Below are 9,554 nucleotides of genomic sequence, written 5' to 3'. Positions count from 1 at the left end.
ATGTAACATAATTATGAAACTTGTTTGTAATCTTGGATGGTTCCTTTGAGGTATTTATATGACATTGCATGTTATCCTCTATTATAAAAAAAAAGTCTAGCACTTAAAGGAGATCAGTTTATCTTGAACATAGGCGACAGTTGCCAAGATACCATTGAGGTAGGAGTTTACATCGTACCAGTCCCTAAAATTTCTGTTAGTGATTCCTGATAAAAATATCACAGGGCTTTAGGAAAACTATCGGCATGATTATATTTACATTTTAGTGGATGTCAGAAAAAAGAGTTACAAAGCAGGAGTTCAGCATAGAGAAACAATTACAGACTTGAAAATGGTAGTGACTATGGAGATATAGAAACATAAATGGACTCTAAAATAATTTCAAAGTTTCTATCAGCCTTCCCTCTGATCATCAACTTTCTTCAGACAGACTATTTAGACATTAAGTTAAAGGAACATAGTGATAACATGAATTACCGTAACAGCACATAGCCCAGGAGTTACTTCCTCATTCTAAGAACTATGGCTAGAGGCACTGAGAATATCAACTTTTTAATGGAACCTCCAAGCTTCACTAGCATGGAGTAAATCAACACCTTGGCATTGATATATTCCAGTGCCATATTTTTAACAGTTAGGTAGGGAAAGAATGATAGAAGTCACTTTCAGTGTAAATGATTATTACTTAATTTACAAAGAAATTAGTGCTGAGGAATCTTTAGAAGTTAATAGAATATCATTACTTGGCTAAGTCATAGAACATAAAACCTGTAAAGCAGTAAGCCAGGCATTTTTCATGTAAAGACTTGGTTCCCTTTATGCTAAGAACAATGGAGAAGCAAAACTCAGAAACCTTGAAGCAACCGCTTTATAAGCTTAAATAACTCTAATGAATTTCTATAACATGCATTTTTTTTCACATACTAAATTGTAGAAAATTATTTAAACCAGTACCATGAAATTATCTGATTCTTCTAGCTGAGAATTGGCTCAGAACCTGTTACATAAGCCTTTGTGGGCTTTCTATCTGATCCCATTCTTCTTCTTTATTTTAAAATGCAATTGTGCATTCTGATTCAGTTATTGAGAAGCACAGATGACCCCCTACACTAAACATGCAACATATAGCATGGAAAAAGCCATACTCTTTTTGGAGAGCTTCCAGGTTGGTGAACACCTGGGGAGAAAAAAGAAAGAAAAAAGGCATACTCTCAACTTTATCAATGAAAATATTTTAACTAATGTTGAATATGAAAACCTCCACATAAGAAAATATGGAGTAACAGTACTTGTTCTTGTTGCCAAGATTCAACTTGGAAACTGCAAGGGTCAATATTATTAATGAACCTAGTTAGGCTATAGTCCCGAGTTATTCAATAAAAACCAATTTAGATGTAGCTGTGAAAAATATTTTGTAGATGTGACTCAAGTCCATAATCAATCCAATCAACTTGATGTAAGGGAGATTATTTTAGATAAACTGGGTAGATCTGATTGAGTCCATTAAAAGACCCTCAGAACAGAACTGAGGCTAACCTAAAAGAAGAAATTCCACTCATAGTAGTTTCATCTCATGCTGAGAGTTCCAGCCTGTCCTATCTGATAGTCTGCCCTACACATTTCAGACATGTGTTGCCAGCTATCACAACTCTATAAGACAGTTTTTTGCAATAAATATTGTAATATGTATCTCTTACTGTTCTGTCTCTGAATGCACCCTACTTGATACAGGGATATTCAGAAAGGATTAGCTACTATACTGATTTAAGAGGGTGAAGAGATGTGCAAGCCTCTTAGTGCTGTAGTGCATCTAAGAAACATGGTCTTCCTTTGACCAGCCCAGGGAGGAAAGTTTCTGGGAGGTAGGAACAGTAGAAAAATAATATCAGAATTACCGTAAAATTTATCAAACTAAAATGCTCTCCTATTGCTGGTAATATATGCCCTAAATCCTCCCAGATCTCAAGAGTTGCAATTTTTTAATACTAGATTATAAGTTTATTCTCCAGATATTTTTAGATAGAAATATTTGGTAGCTCTAGCATCTTCCTTAGAAGAGAGAAAGGGGAATAAGCCATAGACTGAGAGAGGAAGAGAGGTAGACACCCCAGATGTAAAATGAAAATGTAGCTTTAATAAAGAATCAGATTCCATATTTGAAAACATACAGAAAGAAACATATACCATGTCCTGTAGTTTACATAGTTCATTTATCTAAAACACGTTGTCTCCTACATGGCAGATACCCTGTTGGGTTTCCAATTTGCCTTCTCTCATAAACAAGTCCATTTTCCCCTACTATTTAACATACTCTGTGCCATCTCATTTATTCAACAACCAAAGACTGTAAAAGCAGGAATTCCCTTTCCAAATTCTGTAAGGCCTGCCCTCCCAGTTTCAGGGTTTTGGCTGTGGTGGTGTATCTTCCTGAATCAATGGCTCATGTAATACCCAGTCCCAACTCGAGCCTTCTCCAAGACAACCTTAGTAAAACACAGCAAAGGCAATAATTATTCAAGTTATATAAAGTGGCTGTTGGGAAGTCTGGAGTAATGCAGCTGTACAATGTGACCACTACACTCGTTAAAAAAAAATAGCTCTATCTGTTCTCCTTCATTTCTAACAGTTATGTGTCCTGTTGCCTTCCAACTTCCACAGTCCATATTATAAGTAAAGGTCCTTGTGACACATCACTCAACTATCAGGTTGTACCTGTTGTTTATATAGGTCAAAATAGACATTTAAATAGAATAGAAACCATCTACCAACAACTGCTGATTTTATGGTAACATTAATACACACACATACACACATGCATTCTTTTTCTTGCCACAAATAATGTATGTTCCTTTCAATGATTGTTGGTTACCTTATCTCTGAATACACTGTTTTGAATAATTAGAGGATGCAAAATCAAGTGAGAATGGTTTGACCTTTATGGAGTTTGTTATCTAATCACTTTGGAGAAATCATATAACCATTCTAAAATACAGCTGTATTGCCTATTATATAATATTAAGGCTTTCTTTCATTTCTCTTTTCTTCTTCTTCTTCTTTTTCTTTTTGCTATGCAAACCATTTATCTTACCCTCTTTTTCCATACCACTGGGAGTCAAGTTAAGAAAGGAAGGTTAAGAGAGAAAGAAATTATCATTATTTGTTTTTTATTCCATAAAAATTTAGGGTGTATGAAATCAGGAGTCTAAGAAATGCCAAATTCCAGGTGGGAAGGTAAAATTCATGAAGCAAAATGCAGAAGAATAAAACTGCTGCTAAAATTGAAAGCAGATTTTGAAGTATCCGAAATCTAACAGGAAGGGAAGCCAGAGTCAGAAAAATGAGTAGAAACAGAGTCTAGTCCAGCACAATTACCTAAACAGGTGTTGTCTACTTGGCATTTTATATGGTATGAATAAACTAGCTACATTTAAAGAGCTTGAGACATAAAATGAAACATTTCTGCATATACCATAAAAGATGTAAAAGATGCTTTTTTATCTCTAAAATTTTTGTACTTAAGTATTTTTGAAACACTGATGCAAATACAGTACTTTTTAAAATAATAATAATAAATAATAATAAGTACTTCCCTGTAAACTATAGCAGAGAATCACCTTGAACCTCTGTTGTGCTTGGCTGGCAAACTGGCCAAAAGTTTATTTGCATGTGGTATAAATGGACTTCCTGAGAATAAATTCAGCCTAAGGGAAACAGGAGCAAATTTCAATAAGCCTGACCCAGGAATAAAGGTATATCCTCAGTGATGAAGCTAAAACCAGCTTGACAGCTATCAGGAACATCTGTCTCTTATTTCAGTACCCACTGCACTCATGTTTACTCTTCCAGAGAATCATCTGACAAAAGGCAGTGGTGTGGGATCTCAGGGACAGAAACACAGTGAAAACAAGTATTGACACAACAATTCTCTAACAGTGAAATATTCGTTGTGATGCCAACAATGCATCTGATTAGCCCTCAAACTGATGTAAAAGAAATTGTGAAAGAGGTGTTTTCACCTACCTCATAATGGAACAGAGGTGAGTTTTGGCATTTCAAAGATTTCATTGTAACAAGGGACAAAAGTGACAGGAGGACATGGCAATTTCCAGTGGGTCCCCAGAGCAAGATAGTGAAACAGCTGCATTCTGAAAGACAACACGACTCCATGTAGATGTAAGACAACCTCTGAGGCCTTCATAAATAATTGACATTCTGCAAGCAGATGGGGGCAAAACCCAGGGGGATTTGGATTATTATAGTTATTGTACCTTCATGTAGACCCATGGGCTGCTTTACACAACCTCTAAAATTATTTGACTCCAAAATATCCAAAAACAAAAGCATTGACATATTTGTGAATGAGTATGTTTGCAAATAAGCATTGGCTTAAGAGAAGTTGACAGTAGTTTGTTAAATGTATGCCACTAATTTCAATATTCAGATTCATAAAACACATGGTTTTATAATCTAAATACACATTACATTGTCACCAAAATTAAATTTCTCAATAAAAATCTAGAGAGATTTTAAAAGGATTCTGAAAATAAACACCAAGTGACCTTTATCCAACCATTGTGGGCAGATTCCTTCACAGGTAACCATTAAACTAAAAATAATTCATTCTGGGTCATACTTTCATTTAAGGAATTCTCATCAATGCTTAATATGAGAGTCTGTGCCTTCTCTTGCCTTTATCCTGCCATTTCTGTGTTTATTTCATTTCTATTCTTTCTTTGATATTAAACTATTCTTGCTGACTTTACTCCTTATACTATAAACTTGACTTCTTTTTCTATTAACTGTGGACTCATCTTTTCTGCTTTTTTCCCCTCTTGATCTTATTCTCCTTCATTTATATTTTTAAGCTGTCTCACTTTCTTCCCTTTTCCTATCCTATTTTTTTTACCATGCATAAATATGACTATGTCCTTCTTAAATGACTATGCCAAAAATATTCACATTTTCTAACTAACATACAGGGTTTACTCATCAAGCAGGGTACAAAGATCCTTAGTGAAAGCCTATACTGTAGTATTCTATCACCTATACTGTAGATGATAAAAATCAAATCAATAATTAAATGGAATGAGTGTTCCAGGATTTATTTTTCCTTTATATTTTAGTTTCATATAAATATTTCTTGAATGAATAAGTGAAATGAAAATTGTCTAAACCCTTAGTAGATTTATACCTCTGTCCTGCATATGTTATTAAACTGCATTAAAACTTTTCAAAGTGATATTTTGTCATGACTGGTTTCTCCTCCTTTGAGAAAACAAAGGCTTTATGTCATATTTTCTGGGAATACATACCCCTGGCTCATCCCACCAGTTTGTCAGGCATGTTAAGTGAAGACAATTCTAGTGTCCAGCTCAGTAGGTCACTACAAGAATTGAAAGAAATATTATTGTTAAGTCCATATCAAAATTCTGGCACATAGTCATTGTAAAGGACATGAGATGAATTTTCTAATACTGGCCAAGGCATAAACATTATTTTATCATGTAAAAACTGAGGCTTAGAGAGATCAGAGACTTAGAGAGTTGTGGCCAAACAATTATTAAGAGTAGAGGTCAGACTTAAAACCAAATAGTATATCCTAACCTACAGCTAGTGTTCTTAACCAATATTGACCTGTTCCAATTTACCCACTCAATATTCTCTTCCCTGAGCTGCACCAGGGTCTTGCCCTTCTAATGGATAGACAGCTCTCAAGTGATGTGGAAGAACATTGATAAAAATAATCAATTAATAGAGATTACTTGCTCTAGTTCAATTCCACTTATAATTCATTTATTGCTCCCAATTAACAATTCACAGTGTTAGACAAATGTATGCACCTGAGTATTTAATCTTTCCTCATTTTTGTAAGTGGAGTTGGTGGGGGGAGGCATAACTAGAACTCTCCTTAAAGGTTATAGTATATAGCTGGCATCTGGTGTATGGGAAGTCTATTAAAGTCTCTTCATTTTAAATGAAAAACAATTATATGCATATAATATTATGAGTATGTATTCAATAATTCTGTTTGGTAGGAACATGGTGGACCTTGCATATCATCTAAAGAACTTAAACTTCATGAAGTAAACAAAAGGAAGTGAATAAATATTTTGGTAGGAGAGAAACACAATTTATTTTGGCACAAGAAAATGTGTTAAATGAAAACAGAATTGAAATGCTCCTAAACTGTTTTCAGTCTATACTCTGCCTCTATAAAACTTCTCTCTGCCAAGAGACACAACATTAGTGAAATATATATGAGATTCAAAAAGACATATCTTCAACTCAGTCTTGGTGTTTGGAAAAACTAAGGTGAGAAGTTGTCAAGGAGTTGATTTCAGCATGCTCCACAGTGGTCTGAACAGAATATTTTTTCTTAACAACAACCTTATAAAAAATTTATATAGACTTTAAGAAATCAGAAAGTACAATACTTTACTAGCACAAGGGTGGCACAAGTGCTTTAACTATAAAAAAATTTTAATGTTAATTTTAAATTAAATGAAGAAATTATTTATCTAAATTCATGTTTTACTGGTTGTTACCAACAACAGAAATTGAAGGGACATCCTGATAAATTGAAAAAATATTATTTGAGAATAATCCATAAAATAAGAAAAAGGGAATAGATGCATTGGTTGTATGTGAGATATGAAATTATCTGAAATAATGAACTCATAAACTAAAAGCAGAAGAATATAGTCCCAGAGAACTCTTTGGAAAACTCAAAAAGTAAACAACAATAGAAATATATATTTGCTGAGAGTACTAAATCTATGAGGTTTAGATGGTTATGAGAGAAAAGTCCTGTGGTGGGATTCAGCTGGTTTGCACCAGTTCAGCAAAACTGATACCTAATTTTTTGTTGAGTTTAGAGAACTGGTTGTTAAATGACACTTATAATCAGGGTTGTCTCTAAGGTGGGTTCCTGGGCAGCTGAACAATGTGGAAATCACAAATTTGTATTCCTTACTCTTTTTTAACATTCATCTGCACAACAGCATATTCTAAGCAACTGCAGTGCTGTTCCATCCATAAGTGTAAAAAAATTGCAAGTGAGGATGCCAATCAAGAAATATGGAAATATCAAATAACAGTTTTATTGTATTTGTCAGGTATTATTTAATATTTTTTCATTAATATTTTAAAACTCTTTCTTATAACATAACCTAGTTTTGTGTACCTCTTTTATTGTTGTTATTTAAGTATTAAGGGCATGAAATAATAAACTACCTTTCAGTGTATCAATTTTTTATACTTAAAATAGTCATTAGGGTAGAGAAACAGTTGTTAAATTATTTGAATCCCACCACTGGAAAAGTCTGCTAAATTTGGTCAAGAGAAATTCATAGCATTGATATCCTCAGTAAGATCTATTCAAAAGCTACCATTTTACATTAAACAGGCATTTAATTTACTTCTGCTGCCAAACAATTTGCCAGGATCTTTCACTGAATGGATTTGAACTAGAGTCCCTCAGAAACAAGAGTCATTAAAGAGCACCTTGTGAATTTGACAGTTCCTGACAGTACGGTATGACTTTTATGCCTCCTTAGCCTTTGCCATTTTCCATCTCATTTCTTAGGTTTGATTCCAAGAAGGTTATTTTTTTAAGCTCAGTTACTAAATTGCATACACTTTCACTCCTTTTTCTTCCCCAATCTATATTCAGAACATGAAGGAAAAGTCACAGCTAACCAATTAATTCCCCTAATTATTAAACTTTATTTCCCCTTCAGCCTCTGACGGCATGCTCCATGGTGTTCATCTAACTGTCTGTCTTGAGCCTTCCCTCCTACCTACTTGCACAGAGCCTTGATGGTTTGGGCAGCGTGCCAAGATTTCCACAGCTTTTACAAACACATTAAAAACACATTACAACCCCTTCTGCAAATCTGTCCATGTATACCACTGTGTCACAGTTGCATCTCTGCTTTACTTAGCTTCTTATCCATATCTTTATTGCCTCTCAATTTAACTACTCAATTCCCTTCTGCAGTAGCCTCTCAGGGTTTATGTTGTCAAGTTCTATAATCTTTGTTATAAGCTGATCACAGAGACCAGCTACACCGCCCCTACACGACAACCATCATTTTCTCTTCCTTTAGAAATGCCATTGACCATCTTTTCACTGCATTTGTTCCTAATATTTATTTTCTTGTTTTTAAAGTTGCAATGAACTTTTTATAGTTTTTCCCATGAGAATCTATAATCTGTAATCCCCTCCTACCCAAAGTTAGCCCTCATAAATTCCTGATATAAGTAAATGGAATTTCTCCTTTGTGACTCCTTTTGCCTGCAATGGCCTTCTTATCACTCTCTATCTCATTAGCTTTCCATTTCCAAATGAAGCTGAAAGGTAAAATATGTTTCTCTGGCCTGACTTTTATTTTCTCATTCTCTCCTTTTCTTTACTACAATTACAGAGGTGAGCATCACTGATCGACTGAAAACTGTCCCGTAATGTGAATCTCAAAAGACTAACAACACATGCATCATAGACAAGATTATCTGTCTCTGTGTTTCTCTGGCTCCAAATGATTATTGTTTCAATGGAATTGCTATTATTGATGCAGCAATATTTGATGTGCACACATCTTGGAGAATTTCTTACCTAAAAAGTTCCTATCTCTTTCTGTATCTTTAAATCTAATTTCGATATCTATAAGACATGGCTGGCATAGCTTAATCACTTCAGGAGACTCTAGGCCTTGAAACCATGTACATTCATTGCTAACTTCAGAGTTTAGCATGTGTAAAGGCAGGCTAATGTTATATTTTTCTTAGGTTTTAATACTGTATTGGTCCTTTACCCTTTCAATTTGTAGAAGGGCAAAAGACAGATGTTATGTACATGAACATATGCAAATACTTATATGTGCTGTAATTGAACAGTGCTGAAGGATAGAGGAAAATTAATAGATATAATTTTAATACTGCTGGGTATCTATTAGGTAACATAACTTGTGCACAGCACTTTATAGCACATAATTTCTTGTACTTTCATCAGATAAGTTCTATTGTTATCCTAATTTACCTATAAGAAAAACGGGTTTTGAGACTCTAAGCATCTTGTCCAAATTTTCATTGCTAATAGGAGATTCAACTAAGATTCAAACTTATGTCTTCCAACACTGGAGACCAAATAATTGCTTGATTGTCCAATTGACGTTAGAGAGAAAGGAAGGGAAAAGGGTAGAGAAAAGGAGGGAGAGAAAGAGGAAAGGAGGAAATCCCTGGCCGGTTCACTCAGTGGTAGAGCGTCGGCCTGGAATGTGGAAATCCCGGGTTGTATTCCAGGCCAGGGCACACAAGAGAAGCGCCCATCTGCTTCTCTATCTTTCCCCCTCTCCTTTCTCCCTATCTCTCTCTTCCCCTCCTGCAGCCAAGGCTCCATTGGAGCAAAGTTGGCCCAGGTGCTGAGGATGGTTCCATGGCCTCTGCCTCAGGTGCTAGAATGGCTCCAATTGCAATGGAGCAACGCACCAGAGAGGCTAAGCATCGTCCCCTGGTGGGCCTGCCAGGTGGATCCCGGTTGGGCACATGCAGGAGTC

The sequence above is a fragment of the Saccopteryx leptura genome, chromosome 1 (assembly GCF_036850995.1).
Source record: "Saccopteryx leptura isolate mSacLep1 chromosome 1, mSacLep1_pri_phased_curated, whole genome shotgun sequence".
Taxonomy (NCBI): domain Eukaryota; kingdom Metazoa; phylum Chordata; class Mammalia; order Chiroptera; family Emballonuridae; genus Saccopteryx; species Saccopteryx leptura.
Note: the sequence above shows the minus strand (reverse complement) of the source record.